The sequence below is a fragment of the Malaya genurostris genome, chromosome 3, assembly GCF_030247185.1.
Source record: "Malaya genurostris strain Urasoe2022 chromosome 3, Malgen_1.1, whole genome shotgun sequence".
Lineage (NCBI taxonomy): Eukaryota > Metazoa > Arthropoda > Insecta > Diptera > Culicidae > Malaya > Malaya genurostris.
In genome coordinates this window covers 279,318,047-279,334,603 of record NC_080572.1, presented here as the reverse complement: position 1 = coordinate 279,334,603, position 16,557 = coordinate 279,318,047, and the positions used below count along the sequence as shown (strand labels likewise).

The following is a 16,557-nucleotide window of genomic DNA, read 5'->3' as shown; positions in this document are numbered from 1 at the left end:
ACTGGAATAAGGCGAAAAATCTATGGTTTGATGGATAGGTATTACCGTGCGGAATCCAAGTCTAAGAACATATTCTGTTTTCAATGTCAATTATGACAGATATTGTCAAAAAACTGAAAATTTTGACATAAAACTTTGTATAACTCAAAAAGTAAACATCCGATCTCAAAACCGTTCTAGGTGATGGAAAGACCTTTTATTTGCAACTAGTTTGATCAAAATCAGTCCAGTCATCTCTAAGATCTCGACCTCTTTGTTGACAACACACACACGGACATTTGGTCAGTTCGTCGAGCTGAATCGATTGGTATTCCAACTCGGTCCCCCGGGCCTCGGAAATTTTGTCTAAAGTGCGAGCAAATTCTATACCTTTTTTTTATATTTATAAGAAAGGTAAAACGGCGAAAGTTATAGGAATAGTGCTCCTTAAGATTGCACCTGGAAATATAGGCTTTAAAAGATGCCGATGAAGTCCGCAGTGGCTGTGGCCCTCCGATGCGGTCACGCAGAACAATGTAGTAATGTACATGAAATAATCGTCTGGAAAGTGTATGCAAAGTCGGGGGTGCGTAAATTAAATAAAACATCGCGTTATTTCAAATTTTCACGTACAAAATTTTTAGAGAGTCGAATGTCATATACCACTTAGATGCAAACTTAGATTCAAATGAAAGATCTTATTGTTCCATACAAAGTCCCTCCGTCCCTTTGGATCCGACTTCTGGTTCCGCAATTACAAAAAAACGACAAGGATCAGCCCCTGGAGTTGTTCGAGCCATTGATGTGGAACAAGGCAACCAAAATTTCTAATGATCGAAATTTTCAATTAATCGTCACACTTTTGAATCCGCAAATGCACGAGAGTCTGCTTAGATTGATCTTTATTAGGAACCAACACCGAACACGCGAACCCAGAATATAGACTCTAAGGCTATTCGCAACGCGGTGATGGATATCTGTTCTAAAATGACATAATGTTGTATAATTTAAAACTGTCAAAAATAAAACTCGAGCTTGACGATCTCAACGGAAAGATTTAAAATCTGTTCTATATATATCTGTAAATGTATTGGTGTTGTGTCTATTCACTTCACTGTTTCAAATCAGAAACAAACAAACTAAATTAATGATTTCGAAAACGATATGAATATTTTTACAGATCATAGTGAGCTAGAGTGCTTCTAAATGAAACTGTATTATTCAGTGCAAAACATTTAACGCTTATATTGATTATTTCTGAAATGTCATTCTACGCTTCGACATCTCGTCTCTCAGATTCGTAATAGACGCTCACGCAAAAAAAATTAAAACAGTGTTCTATTCGTGTTTCAAATGTTCATTAATTTAAAACAATTTCGTCGAGCGGTTTTAAATCTGTTTTAAATTTGAACTCGAAAAATAGAACTAAATCTCAGCGTCGTGATTGACATGTTTCAGTTGTAGATCTAAAGTAGATCAGTCCATATGAAATAAAACAGCGTTGCGAACAACCTAATAGTCGTGATTTGTATTTGTTTTGTAGCCGACGAAATTACATCAATAGCCCAAATGTATGCAATTATATGTTTGTACATGCTTGCGATACGGATATCGATATTAAAGAGCAAGTTCAGCAGATGCAAGATTCATATGGGTGGTCTATAATGTAAATGAAACTGAAACAAACGTATCCCCAGCAATCCGTTTTAGTTTTATTTATTCGACCAGTTCTACTGTCAAATTTAAAACTGGTATACATTGTCGTTCTAATTTTTCTATACTTGAAACACAGATAAAACGCTGCTGGGGCTGCCAGTTTATTTTGTTATAATTTCTAGAATTAAATTTTAAAACTGACATAAATTATGCATCTAGAACTAGAACACTCCTGAATATGCCCTAAGCTTCTCTTCGCCAAGCTTGTGTTCAAGTTTTGCACGCAAGCAGTTATTTTTATAGCGTTTCTCTACCATTACTATCCTTCTGCGATTTTGATGTGGTAGTCCTTTCTCTAATTCTTTAGATGCTTTCGCTGTTTCAGCGACGTGTTCTTTGAAACGGATGTCTAGAGTTCTCTTTGTTTGTCCAATATATATTTTATCACAATAAGAACACGAGATTTTGTATACCCCAGATTATTTCAAATTATCCGTAGGATCTTTTGTAGAACCTAGTAAATTTTTCAATTGACAGTTCATGCTGCTGAATACTAAATCCAAACCAAATTTATTTAGTTTTGATTTCAAAGGATGTGCAATGTTTGGATTGAAGTCCACCGATATTCTTTTTAAATTTTCCGATAGGGGAGGTAGAGTTGTAAGTGATTGTTTTTTCAACAATCTTAATTTTTGTCGAGGATTGTTTGGATTGAACGCTCCGGATATCCATTGAGCTTTCCAATTTCGAAAATAAAGTTTTTCTCTTTTATTGCAGCATCTCTCTTAAGGGGTAAGGTCAGCATTCTGTGAATCATATGGTGGAAAGCTGCCATTTTGTGTTGGTGGGAATGATTAGAAGTATTTGGTATGACCCGATCTGTGTTGGTTGGCTTCCTGCATATCTCGAAATTTAAGGTTTTTGCCTCTCTGACAATGAAGATATCTAAGAAAGGTAAACTGTTGTCTTTTTTCTCCTCATAGGTGAATTTAATGTTTTTATGTAAGTTATTAAACATTTGTAAGAAAGTTGATAGATCAGTGCGTTTGATGATACAGAATATATCATCAACGTATCTCCACCAGCGATTAGGTAATTACCAGGGATTGTTTTGTCAAAAGTTCTTCAAGATTTGCCATAAACAATTCGCATAAAAACGGGGAGAGCGGATTACCCATTGGTCCCCTTGTAACTGTTTATAAAATCCGCCTCTGAATTTGAAATAATTTACATTCATACAAAGCGAGTTGTAGCGTTCCCATCGTATTCAGCAATCAGTTTGTTGTCTTTAGTTGACCCATGTCATTGATTGCGCCCGAAGTTATAACCTTAACCGTTAGCCTTGCGCAACGCTCTAATAAACTTCCCCTCTTTAAATCGGGTAAATAGAATAATCCGTTGTGTCTCTCCTGAAGGCGAAAATCACGAGGATTCTTCACGAATGATGTAGGATGGAAAGGGAGGGATGGCGCCAAGATTTGGTTAACAGAATGAAACAGTCAGTGGGGTCATTGGTTTCCGAAGTTGCCCGAAGAGATTAGCGGGAAATTACGTATTTCCGGTTAAGTCGTACGAGATTACCTTCCCTAATCTGAGGATTCACAACGTAAGTTATTTCATCTCAGTTCGCCAAACCTAGTGGAAGCTCGCGTTGTTGTCCGGTTCAAAGTTGTGAAAAGTAAGATAGTGACGCAAGCGTGCGTGAATTTTGTCTAAATGTTTGTCTCTCCCGTTCGAATAGATTATAAAGATAGCTTCGATAGCGTCGGTAGTGCGTGCAAGAATAGCGTGTGCAAATACAATAAGAAGGTAATTGTGCTCAAAATGTTCATGCCATTGACCTCACGAATGTGCTAATGACCCCGTCGCAATAGCCATACGGCACGCTCTATTATTTGCACAGCTACGACTGGAGAAGCGGACAATCAGAACCACACGCGTGCGGCGAACTCTACACCCGGCCTCCGTTACATCGCCGGAAGCAAGCCGGACCGTCAACTGACCGCTGGACGTATCCTAGAGCCATCAACCGTCGGCTCGAATCTGCGTGGTGATGTGATCACCCACACCCAATCGACCAAAAACGTCATCGTCAACCGAACAACGATCGATCGCAGCATCCACCAGCAGCAGCAGCAGCCGAACCTATTGGTGAGTCGTATCGTTCTTTCTACCTTATTTGGAAGGGCGGCGTCCAAAGAACCCGCACCGTAATTAAACAAAGTATTGGAGAGCATATAGATAATTCCCGTTTCGAAACGAGTGATAGGGACGCGTCCATAAGTTGAGGGTTGTGTGTCGGCCATCATGTTTTTGTGACACCATCTTTGAACGCCACACACAACCCATACGATTAGTCACCCGGGTGCGAAGCACATGGTATCGAGAGAGAAGGAGTGACGTCATATAGTAGTAAAGCACAAAAATGGTCAATGAGCACGAGTAGGGAGAGAAAGCACGCACACGAATAGTAGATAGGCCTAGATAGAAATCGTGAAACCAATTATATAATATGCAATAGAACCCGTTGATTTTCACTTAAATAAATGTTGTTTGCTTTCCCAAGATATATGTTTATATTACCGAGGTAGCTAGGAAATCATTTAGTCCATTCTCGTACGTTTGTGTCGCTTCGTCAAGTTTGCGTTGTTAGCCGTCTTCCACTTCGTGGGATTTGAACGTGTGCTATAAGTTCAGCTTCGATGAGGTTTACGCCATCTGGGGGCGAGTAGCTGCGTTGCCCATGATGATGACTTTGAGTACGGGTAAATCTCTTACCGCTATTTCTCGGAAGGTGATTAGGTATTGATGATTGCTGCTGGCTGATAATAGGGTCATCTACCCGTCTTTTGGATACTGATTCTTGGTATGCCTATCTTGACCGATCTTGAATTATCTTTGAGTCGACCTTCTTCGGGAACTCGCCCTAAGGAGAGTCTCATCCGGGCAAACACATCGCGGCATGCAGTCTTCCCAAGTGGAAGTGGCGCTTTAAACTGCATGCTTTTTAGGGATCGGTAAGGGTGGGCTACAAATTGGCGCCCAACTGCAGGTTTTCGGACATATGGGTATTGTATGGAGAATGCTATCGAAGGAATATTTCTAGTAAATATAGATGATTCCTGACAGAATAATTAATTTCGAGATTTCGTGAAAAATTTTAGGTAAACTATAGAAATTATATAAATGAGATTACAGAGATATTCGTGAGTACTGAGGGATTTTGTGTGTTGGGAAAATTGAACAAGCTTTCAAATTTTCAGAAGTGTATTATATTTATTTTCAAAATGCTCCATTCATTACAGTTTGTATATTGAATCGATTATAAGGGTATATAAGATATATAGTATATCCATCTATCACGATTGATATTTAATTTATTTAGTAAAAGTATTGAAATAAACTTATTTGGTAAATTTGTTTAAAGAATTGGTTGGTGGAAATAGTTGTTGCGTCGTTGGTTATTGGTAGTGCAGAATACTGGTCAGTATGAATAAGTTTCCACATGCAGATCATTTGACTAACGAGGAGGTTGACTACGAATTGTTAATTCGAGGGAAAACAGAAGAAGTAAAATGTGATGTCGAAGCTAAATATCGTTTACTACGAAATTTGTTTCACGAAGATTCTCGTGAGAATCGTGACTATCCTTCGCCTTACACGATCGATCAGGAATACGATTACATATCGGGAAGGGTTCAGACACTGAAAGGGAAGTTGGAGAAAGGTTCAGATGATAGAATTGTTTCTCGCCTAAAGCACTACGCGCTCAGGGTTTCAAGATGTAAAACTCCCGATCTTACATCGGAACGAATGCGTAGGGAACTTGCCAATGAGATTCGGACTATTTTGAATAAATCTACAGGTCGGAAGGGGTCCGAGGAGAAACAGAATAAAGAACTGCCCGTCGATTTTCCCAGAGGTCCCTTGTCGGATGAAAATAATGTGGTAGAAACTGAAGGTAACCTTGACGAAGCAAAAGGACAAAATTATTCGAGTGAAACCGTGAACGGAAACGCAGCATGGGACGAATCTAGGGCAAGTCAAGGAGCCATTAAGAAGACATCTGTCCAGGTACCAAAAGAGGTAGCGGAGATGCAGAAGGCTCTACTAGCCCGGATTACCCAGCTCGAGAAAGAATTGCTGAAGGTAAAAACAACCGAACGAAAACCGAGCGAAGATGTTTGTCTCCCCAGAACCCAGAAAGAAGAGATGACTCAAGCGACATCCTTTGGCATCACGAGCTCTCAGAATAGACATTCGATGCCAGTAGCGATGGACAATAATTTCATGAGAGGGGACCATGGAATCGATGGAAATCCCAGCCGCTCGAATAACAAACCATTTTTCCGGATGCAGTGGCGCTCATCCATGGTCGGAACCAATCCGGGTAGTCGGTTAGAGGACCGTAGGCGGGATGACCAGCCGAGGAATGAGGTTTCTAGGAATACTGGAGTGACGAATCCTGGTCGGGTGGACCGTTCGTGGAACGAGTTCTCTAGAAATGCCGGGACGATGAATCCCATCAAGAATAATCATCCATGGAACGATCGGTCTTGGAACACTGGCGTGGGGAACTCAACCCAAAGCGATAATTTAAAAGGAAGCCGCGGCCAAGGACATGATATTAGGTAACGACGCAGTTTCCTTCCAGATAGAAGACGAATATCCGACGAAGAAAGTGATCAGCGATATGACGTCGGTCAGAGCACAGTAAGATCCGGGGAACCCAACTCTGAAGACAGCTCTAATGACGAAGAAAGCTTCCACTACGAAAATCATCGGCATCGGTCGCGGAGAGAACGACGGGTTAGCGATGTGGAAATTCAAAATGCCGATCGTCGAATGGAGAAGTGGCATTTAACTTTTAGTGGAGATGCTCGACAACGCTCTTTAGAGGACTTCTTGCACAAAGTTCGCCGATTAGCTAAAATGGACCGCATCGCGAAGGACGTGCTGCTACAAAGGATTCACACGATTCTTAGAGGAGCCGCGTATGACTGGTACCTGTGTTATTCCGATGAATTTCTTAATTGGGAGGACTTCGAAGAAAGGATTCGATATATGTATGGCAACCCTAACAAAGATCAGGGAAATCGGCAAAAAATTTATGAGCGGAAACAGCTCCGCCATGAGACATTCCTCGCTTTTAAAATGGAGATCGAAAGGCTGAACAAATTGCTAACGAGACCACTAGATCAAGACCGAATATTCGAAGTGGTCTGGGACAATATGCGCCCACACTATCGCTCTAAGTTGGCATGTCGAACGGTTCGAGATCTCAAAAATATTACGCCTATCGCATCGACGCTAATGATCCAGCCTATCGACAAGTACGAGAAGCGCCGTCTCGACCGGCCAATGTTAACCAACTCGAGGTCGAAAAGGATACAGAAGATTCGTATTCCTCCTATTCCGAAACGGAGGAATTGAATATAATTAGTAAGAGGCATGACAGGGACCGAAAGCGCCCTTCACAAGTATCGCAATCAACTGTTGGGTCACCGGCGATTGTAGTGGATAGACCGGGTCCACTTTGTTGGAATTGCCGAAATGTCGGACATTTTTGGAGGCAATGTCGCGAAGAGAAGAGAATCTTCTGTTACGTATGTGGATCACCAGGCAAAACCTCCGCTACTTGCGAGAATCATCCACGGGCGGCTTATCCGCTTGATACGAACCGATCGTCGGGAAACTAGTTCCGGAATGCAAGGAAGGGGACCTTCGCATTCCCACGGAAGACCTTGTTCACAGTAATTCCCCGTTTGACGATCCTTTCCAAAGAGTGTGTGAAGTAAGTGTGCAGACAGAAAGTTGCCCACACATAACGGTCCAAATCTTTGACCACGATTTTGACGCCCTACTTGACTCCGGAGCAAGCGTTAGTGTGACGAACATGTCTGATATTGCCGAACGAAACGGCTTAACTTTACAACCAAGCCCACTTAAAATCGTTACTGCAGATAAAACAGTTCACGAAAGCCATGGCTATGTCCAACTGCCTATTACGTTTCGAGGAGTAACCAAGATAATTCCGACACTTGTCGTACCGCAGGTATCCAGGGAACTGATCCTTGGCTACGATTTCTGGAAAAGATTTGGCATACAGCCTATGATACTAGGACAGAATGGGTTTGAACGAGTTAACACATTGTATACAACTGGAAAGATATATTCTGGCGGTGAGGAGATGCAGGTACCGATATTACCCATAACCACACTGCCCGCACTGAAACAAATCGAACCGGATGAAACCCTGGATATCCCGGCCTTGGAGTTGCCAGAAGCTTCCAAGTTAACCTCCGAAACGGTTGAAACCGAGCATGAATTAACAAAGGAGGAACGGAATCAGTTAGTAGAGGTTATACGATTATTCCCATGTACGACCGATAATCATTTGGGAAGGACATCGATTCTGCAGCACGAGATCGTGTTACGCGAGGACGCCAAGCCGACACGCACGCAAATGTATCGCTGCTCGCCAGCAATACAAACTGAAATGGAGGCCGAACTCGAGCGGTATAAACGAATGGACGCTATTGAGGAGTGTACGAGCGAGTGGGCAAGTGCCCTAGTTCCCGTTCGAAAGGCGAACGGAAAGTTGAGGGTTTGTCTCGATTCGCGTCGCATAAACGCCTGTACTAAAAAAGATTCTTACCCTATGCGTAACATGGGAGGAATTTTTCATCGTCTAGGTAAAGCAAAATTCTACTCTGTTGTGGATTTGAAGGACGCGTAATTCCAGATTCCATTGAAAATGGAATGCCGCGATTATACCGCCTTCAGAACACCGCAAGGCCTATTCCGCTTTAAGGTCTGTCCATTCGGCCTAACGAATGCTCCATTCACAATGTGTCGTTTAATGGATCGCGTGATCGGATTTGATTTAGAACCGAATGTGTTTGTCTACCTTGACGATATCGTCATTGCAACAAACACCTTTGACGAGCATGTGCGCCTTCTACGCATAGTAGCCGATCGACTTAATCAAGCCAATCTGACAATTTCACTCGATAACAGTCGTTTTTGTCGAAAGCAGGTGACCTATTTAGGCTATTTACTCACCGACGAAGGTGTATCGATTGACAATAACCGCATCACACCCATTCTGGAGTATGCACGACCCCGCAATATAAAAGACATCCGCCGTTTGTTAGGACTCGCTGGTTTCTACCAACGATTCATTCGAGATTACAGCCGGATCGTTGCGCCAATATCCGATCTATTGAAAAAGGCCAAAGCGAAATTTATGTGGACCGAAGCCGCCGAAGCAGCGTTTGGAGAGTTAAGAGCAGCATTAATATCAGCACCCATCCTAGGGAATCCGGACTTCTCTCTTCCTTTTTCTATTGAGTCGGATGCATCCGATAATGCAGTGGGAGCCGCTCTAATTCAACAACAAGATGGTCAACCAAAGGTTATAGCGTACTTTAGCAAGAAATTAAGCAGCACTCAGCGTAAATATGCTAGTGTTGAAAAGGAATGCTTAGGAGTACTGCTGGCGATTGAGCACTTCCGTCACTAGGTCGAAGGTAACCGGTTCAAGGTGGTTACCGATGCACGAAGCCTACTGTGGCTTTTCACAATTGGTGTAGATTCAGGTAACGCGAAATTACTACGATGGGCCTTAAAAATCCAATCATACGACATTGAGTTGGAGTATAGGAAGGGGAAATGCAATATTTTGGCCGACTGTCTCTCCAGATCAGTGGAGACTATCTCAGTGCAGTCCATGGACGTTGAACACCGAGAGTTGGCTGAAAAAATTACGAAAGAGCCCACTAGGTTTCCTGATTTCCGTGTGATTGATGGACAAATAGTGAAATTGGTGAAAATGCCGGGAAAAGTCGAGGATTCTCGTTTCCAATGGAAAATCTACCCATCGAAGTCGGATCGAACTGATCTCATCCGTATAGTACACGAGAAGGCTCATCTCGGTTCGGAAAAAACGTTGGCGACGCTAAGAGAGCGATATTTTTGGCCTTCGATGAGCAGCGAGGTAAAACGCTTTTGTACGAAGTGTCTGATCTGTCAAACCAGCAAAGCTACAAATCAAAACTCGACTGCTCCGATGACCAGTCAGAAAAAACTGGCTCAATACCCCTGGCAGTTTCTAACGATGGACTATGTTGGTCCCCTTCCAGCGTCCGGGAAAAGCAGAAGCACATGCATGCTAGTAGTGACTGATCTTTTCACTAAATTCGTGATAGTCCAGCCCTTTCGACAAGCAACAGCAGAATCCCTAGTTAACTTCGTTGAAAACTCATTATTTTTGCTATTTGGGGTACCAGAGGTAATCCTTTCCGACAATGGAACGCAATTTGTGTCTGCTTCTTTCCAGAAGCTATTGGTCAAATACCATGTCACGCACTGGCGAACGCCTAACTATCACCCGCAGATCAACGATAGTGAACGGGTTAATCGAGTTGTTACGACGGCGATTCGGGCAAGTATCAAAAAAGATCACCGAGAATGGGCAAATAATCTTCAGCAGATTGCCAACGCTGTTAGGAACTCCGTACATGATGCCACCCGTCATACACCGTACTTCGTTTTGTTCGGGAGAAATATGATATCCGACGGCCGAGAATATCGTCATCTTCGGGACACTGCCACGGTTGGTACCGGAGAGTTGCGCGACGAAGAACGGAAGAAATTATTGGATGACGTCCGTAAGAATCTGAAAATGGCATATGAGAAGCATTCGACATATTACAACCTTCGATCGAACGTTAATTGCGCTACCTACTCTGTAGGAGAACAAGTGCTTAAGAAAAATACGGAGCAATCGGACAAAGGCAAAGGGTTTTGCTCTAAGTTGGCACCAAAGTACGTACCTGCGGTGGTTAAGCGGATCGTGGGATCACACTGTTACGACCTAGAGGATTTGTGTGGGAAGCGATTAGGAATATTTAATTGCAGATACCTGAAGAAGCTTCATCCACCAATATCCTTCCTCTCGACTCATTAGAGTTTTATATTTTTCGGGCTATGTATCCTTCACTTAGTGACTGGAGACAACTGCACCATGACGCGCAAGCTCTGGTGGCCTAAAATACGTACAACCATGAAACGTATAGCCCAGAATATCAATTAGCTACTGGGACGTTGGGTTGGAACCGTTCAGTTGGAATTTTGGAATGGGAAATCGATCCTTCCTTTAGTTGTTATTGCGCGTATAGCCTATCCCCTCGACCAGAAAGCAGAGCGAGTTCTTGGCGTTAGCCGGAACGATGAGCTATTTAACACCAGAAACTCCGAGCCAATGAGGCGTTGAAGAGGGGTACCAGCAATGAGAAGCTTAGCGAGAGTTCAAGATCGGGGATGCTTGGACGATGACCGTATAAGACTCGGATGACCTTCACAAGGTCGATGACGAGCAAACACAAGTCAATCGAGCTGGCAGTAACAACTAGTTTGAAGGAAAGCTTTCGTAGTCCGATAGAAATTCGCGGGAAAGTTCGAGGACAGGTGGGACTGCCTGTCGGGATTAGTTCGATATACTTCCCGAGACCGAGATAGAGGGACGTTGTGCTAGTCACAATCACCCCAACATTTGTAAATATTTCCCTTTCGGTATAAATAATGTTAGTGTTTTTACACTACATCGAGTCCTAATTCTAAGTTAGTACCTAACCCTGTGATTTATTATATATAGCCTGCTACTTAGAACTAAAAATATTTTTGTTATTCTGTTACTTATTTATTAGATATTATTTATCAAATTATTTATTTTTGCATGTTTTTTTTTGCATGCTAATTTTTTTTTTCATATTGCATATTTATTTTTTTATGCGTTTTTTTTTTCATTATATTGCATATTTATTTTTTTATGCGTTTTTTTTATATATTGCATATTTGTATTTTTTATATGCCGTATATATATATGTATATATGATTTTTTTTTTGCATGCTTGTGATTTTTTTTTCTGTGATATTTTTTTTTTCGATGTTTTTTTTTCCTCTCATCGATATTTATTCATTATAAAAACGATTATTGATTTTGTCGTGTTTAGTTATATTAAAAAAAATCCTGGCTATAGTGTCTATATCCAACACTATTTACAAAAAAAACTAGCTGAAAAATGTGGGGTCACTGTAGAAACTTTCGTGACCGTTTTCCTGGCGTCTTGTTGCTCCTAAAATTACAAAACAGTTTGATGAAAATCTGTTCAAAAACTCACCTGCAACTGGAATCCAACTCTCCTTAGCAGTGTCTGCTGGTTTCTTCAAAACCATTTCCTTTTAGACTAAAATTCTGCTGTCCGGGAAGACTTCCTGCGGTAGGCAGCTACCGGCAACGATCCTGCTATTATAATAAAAAAAAAAATGATTAGGTATATGAAAATTATACTCACCGGTTAAATATCTATCATTAACAAGATAGTTCGACAGTTACTTACCTCCTTTCCATGAATTTGAAGAAAAACAAATTTTCACTTCACAACACGATGCACTTCTGTTTACATTCAGCTTCGTTTTGACATTTCGTTTCGGTACCGTAGTGGTAGTTCCATGTATTGGTGTAATATGAGAAGCTTTCGGAGCTTTTTTTTATGGTTGAGTTAAAGTTTCTCATTTTCGTTATGTTCGTGTAGGCGAAATATTTCGTTGTAAAGAACATTTTTTTTTTTTTTTTTTTTTTTTAATAACTATTTATTGGAATATGAGTTAAAATTAAATTATTAAGATTTAAATTGGGTGTTCAGCCACAAGTGGTGACTTTTCAGCCCTGTTATATATGTATGATTTGGTTATTACCATGAAGACATCATTTGCTTCCGCAATTCTGAGATTTTTGTGCAGGGAAAATTCTAAACCTACTTGTATTGTGTAATGGGGAAAAGGAACTTATATACTAACTTACTAACTAATACAGAGAGCGAATCGATTCAATTGAAGATTGCATCGATTTTTGTCGGAATTTGCTTATAATATTATGTGACATTACATCTAATGGTTCTATATTTGTGAGTCTGTGTAACTCATTTGTACTAAACCAGGGAGGACGCTTCAGAATCATTTTCAGAATTTTATTCTGAATCCTTTGAAGCGTTTTCTTCCTGGTGGAACAACAGCTTGACCAAATTGGTACCGCATAAAGCATGGCTGGTCTGAAAATTTGTTTATAAATTAACAATTTGTTTTTTAGACAGAGCTTAGAATTTCTGTTTATAAGAGGATATAAACATTTAATATATTTATTACACTTTGCCTGGATTCCTTCAATGTGATCCTTGAAAGTGAGTTTTTTGTCATACGTTAAACCTAAGTATTTAGCTTGATCAGACCATGTCAATTCCAAGCCATTCAATTTGAGAATGTGATTATTGTTTGGTTTTAGAAAAGAAGCTCTTGGCTTGTGAGGAAAGATAATTAATTGCGTTTTTGCTGCATTTGGTTTAATTTTCCATTTTGACAGATAATCACTGAAAATATTTAAACTTCTTTGTAGGCGACTGCAGATCACTCTTAGATTTCTACCTGTGGCTAACAGACTTGTGTCGTCACAGAATAGCGATTTCTGACAACCAACGGGTAGATTTGGAAGATCAGAAGTGAAAATATTATACAAGATTGGAGCTACACTCGAACCCTGCGGAACACCGGCTCGTACGGGTAGCAATTCAGATTTACAATTCTGATAGCTAACCTGAAGAGTACGATCAGTTAAATAATTTTGAATCATTTTGATCAAATAAATAGGAAACTGGAAATCAGACATTTTTGCTATTAAACCTTTGTGCCAAACACTGTCGAATGCTTTTTCTATGTCTAGAAAAGCAACTCCAGTGGATAACCCAGAAGATTTATTTGATTTTATCATGTTCGTTACTCTGACAAGTTGATGAGTAGTTGAATGTTCATGACGAAATCCAAACTGCTCTGGTAAAAAAATTGAATTCTCATTTATATGAGTCATCATTCTTAACAAGATAATTTTTTCAAAAAGTTTACTGATAGAAGAAAGTAAACTAATTGGGCGATAACTTGATGTTTCTGCTGGGTTTTTATCAGGTTTTAGGATAGGAATTACTTTAGCGTTTTTCCATCTTTTTGGGAAGTAAGCTAATGAAAAACACTTGTTGAAAATTTTAACCAGGAGTCTCAAGGCAACATCGGGAAGATTTTTAATAAGAATATTAAAAATTCCATCATTACCAGGAGCCTTCATGTTTTTGAGTTTCCTAATAATTGATTTAATTTCATCAAAATTCGTCTCAATAATGTCATCGTGTGATAACACTTGGGTTGAAATATGATCATACTTCAGTGAGACTTCATTTTCAATAGGACTCACAACGTTTAAATTAAAATTGTGGACACTCTCGAACTGCTGAGCAAGTTTTTGAGCTTTTTCACCATTTGTAAGAAGTATTTGATTTCCTTCCTTGAGAGCAGGAATTGGTTTCTGAGGTTTCTTAAGAACCTTAGAAAGTTTCCAGAAAGGTTTAGAATATGGTTTAATTTGTTCAACTTCTTTAGCGAAATTTTCATTTCGCAAAAGAGTAAATCTATGTTTAATTTCTTTTTGTAAATCCTTAACTATGTTTTTCATAGCAGGATCACGAGAACGTTGATATTGTCGTCGACGAACATTCTTCAACCGAATGAGCAGTTGAAGATTGTCATCGATGATAGGAGAATTTAATTTAGTTTGAGCTTTGGGAACTGAAAGATTTCTAGCTTCGATAATATAATGATTCAAATTATCAATTGCTGTGTCGATGTCCGCAGAATTTTCTAAAATAGTTTCATGATCCACATGATTTTCAATGTGAGATCTGTAATCCAACCAATTAGCTCTATGATAGTTGAAAATAGAACTAATTGGATTAATTATAGCTTCGTTGGAAAGTCTGAATGTTACAGGAAGATGATCTGAGTCAAAATCAGCATGAGTAATCGGTTCACTACAAATGTGACTTTGATCTGTTAGAGCCAGATCAATTGTAGACGGGTTTTTCACGGAAGAGAAACAAGTAGGATTACTGGGATGAAGAACTGTAAAGTAACCAGCTGAGAGTTGATTATGAAGTATTTTACCATTACTGTTATTTTGCCTACAATTCCACTGGACATGCTTAGCATTTAAGTCCCCTATTACGAAAAATTTCGATCGATATCTTGTAAGTTTTTGCAAATCGCCTTTAAAGAAATTTAATTGTTCGCCGGTGCATTGGAATGGCAAATATGCTCCAGCGATGAAATAAATTCCATGAATGGTTTCAACTTCGATTCCCAAGCTTTCAATAACTTTAGTATTGAAAGAAGGTAAAATTCGATGTTTAATTTGCCGTTGGACAAAAATGGCAACTCCACCACCAATTCCAGTAAACCTGTCAAATCGATGAACCACATAATGTGGATTACTTTTCAATTTTACATTTGGTTTAAGAAAAGTTTCTGTCACAATGGCAATATGAATTTTGTGAACTTTGAGAAAATTATAAAATTCATCTTCATTCGATTTCAAAGATCGAGCATTCCAATTTAAAATATTCAAATAATTATTTAACATCACTGTTAAATTTTAAATTCATTATAATATTATTTGCAAATTTCCATCCGATTTGAAATGCTTCAAAAAGTGATGAAGTCGAATTCATTTGGATGATCATTTGAAAAAGTTGATCTTGTAGGTAGATCATTTTATTTTCAGTTATATCGCCTAAATCGACTTCATTTAAAGAAGCGAATGGCATTGAAGGAATATTTGTAGGTAGACTGCCATTAGAAGAAGATGATTTGGCCGGTCTACCTATTAATAAATTGTTTTCGTTAGAAGAAGAACTGCAAGGCGGTCCTGTGTTTTGATTATTTACATTAGAAGAAATAGGAGATAGATTTCTACCTAATATACCAGCATAACTGACATTAGAAGAAGATGATGACGAGGTCGATCTACCTGTCAATAAATTGTTTTCGTTAGAAGACGAATTGGCAGGTGCCTTAGAAGAATTTTCAGGTATATTCTGTAAATTTAAGGTCGTTGATTTGACTTGTTGTCTAAGCGAACGAGCGTTTAAAATTTTTTTCCCTGACAGGACATTTCAAATAATTGGATTTATGATTTCCATTGCAATTTGAACATGAAAATTTATCAGTGGTTTCATTCATTGAACAAACGTCTTTCGAATGCGATTTACCACAATTCAAACACCGTATATCCATATGACAATTTTTGGTTCCATGACCGAAGCCTTGGCAACGACGACATTGCGTTAAGTTAGCAATACGATTATGCCGTTTATAATGTTCCCAATGAATTTTAATGTGGGAAATGAAACGTACTTTTTCTAAAGTTTTCAAATTGTTTACATCACTTCGATTGAAGTGTATTAGGTAAAGTTCATGGGAAATTCCAGAGCGTGGTTTAGAAGTACCATTCGCTCTTTTTTTCATAAGTATTACTTGGGAAGGGGCAAAACCAAGCAATTCTTTTAGTTCATTTTTAATTTCATCAATACTTTGATCATTTGATAATCCTTTCAAGACAGCCTTGAAGGGTCTGTCTGATTTTATATCATATGAATAAAATTTATGAAGTTTTTCGGACAAATATCGAATAAGACGTTCGTAATCTTCCAATCCATCCACCAAGACTCGACATTCTCCTCTTCGTCCGATTTGAAATGAGACTTTTACTTCCGGGAGAAAAGTAGAAAGCTCAGTACGGAATGCTTTGAAGTCGGAAATCATCACCGTCACTGGTGGCATAGATTGATGTTTCTTCCCAGAACGACAAGCGTCCATTTTGGGAATTTTTGAAGAATTTTCTTCTATGTCGCTACAATCGGATTCAGGAAGAATCTCGTAAATATTGTTAGACGGCATAGGATCAACGGAAGGGAAATCCGTCCGTTGTCTTTTATTTTTACATTCAGATTCTATAAGATCGTGAATGTTATTAGAAAAATG

The 16,557-nt window shown here is 39.5% G+C and overlaps 1 protein-coding gene and 1 long non-coding RNA gene across 4 annotated transcripts in view; both read left to right on the top strand.

Annotated features, from left to right (window-relative positions):
• Positions 1-16,557, top strand: part of LOC131435362 (putative uncharacterized protein DDB_G0277255) — a 48,003-nt gene that overhangs the window by 2,973 nt on the left and 28,473 nt on the right. The window lies entirely within an intron of this gene.
• On the top strand, positions 2,899-4,126 carry LOC131435364 (uncharacterized). The gene is made up of 3 exons (XR_009230487.1): positions 2,899-3,313; positions 3,377-3,444; positions 3,510-4,126. It is a non-coding gene; the product is annotated as an uncharacterized LOC131435364 (long non-coding RNA).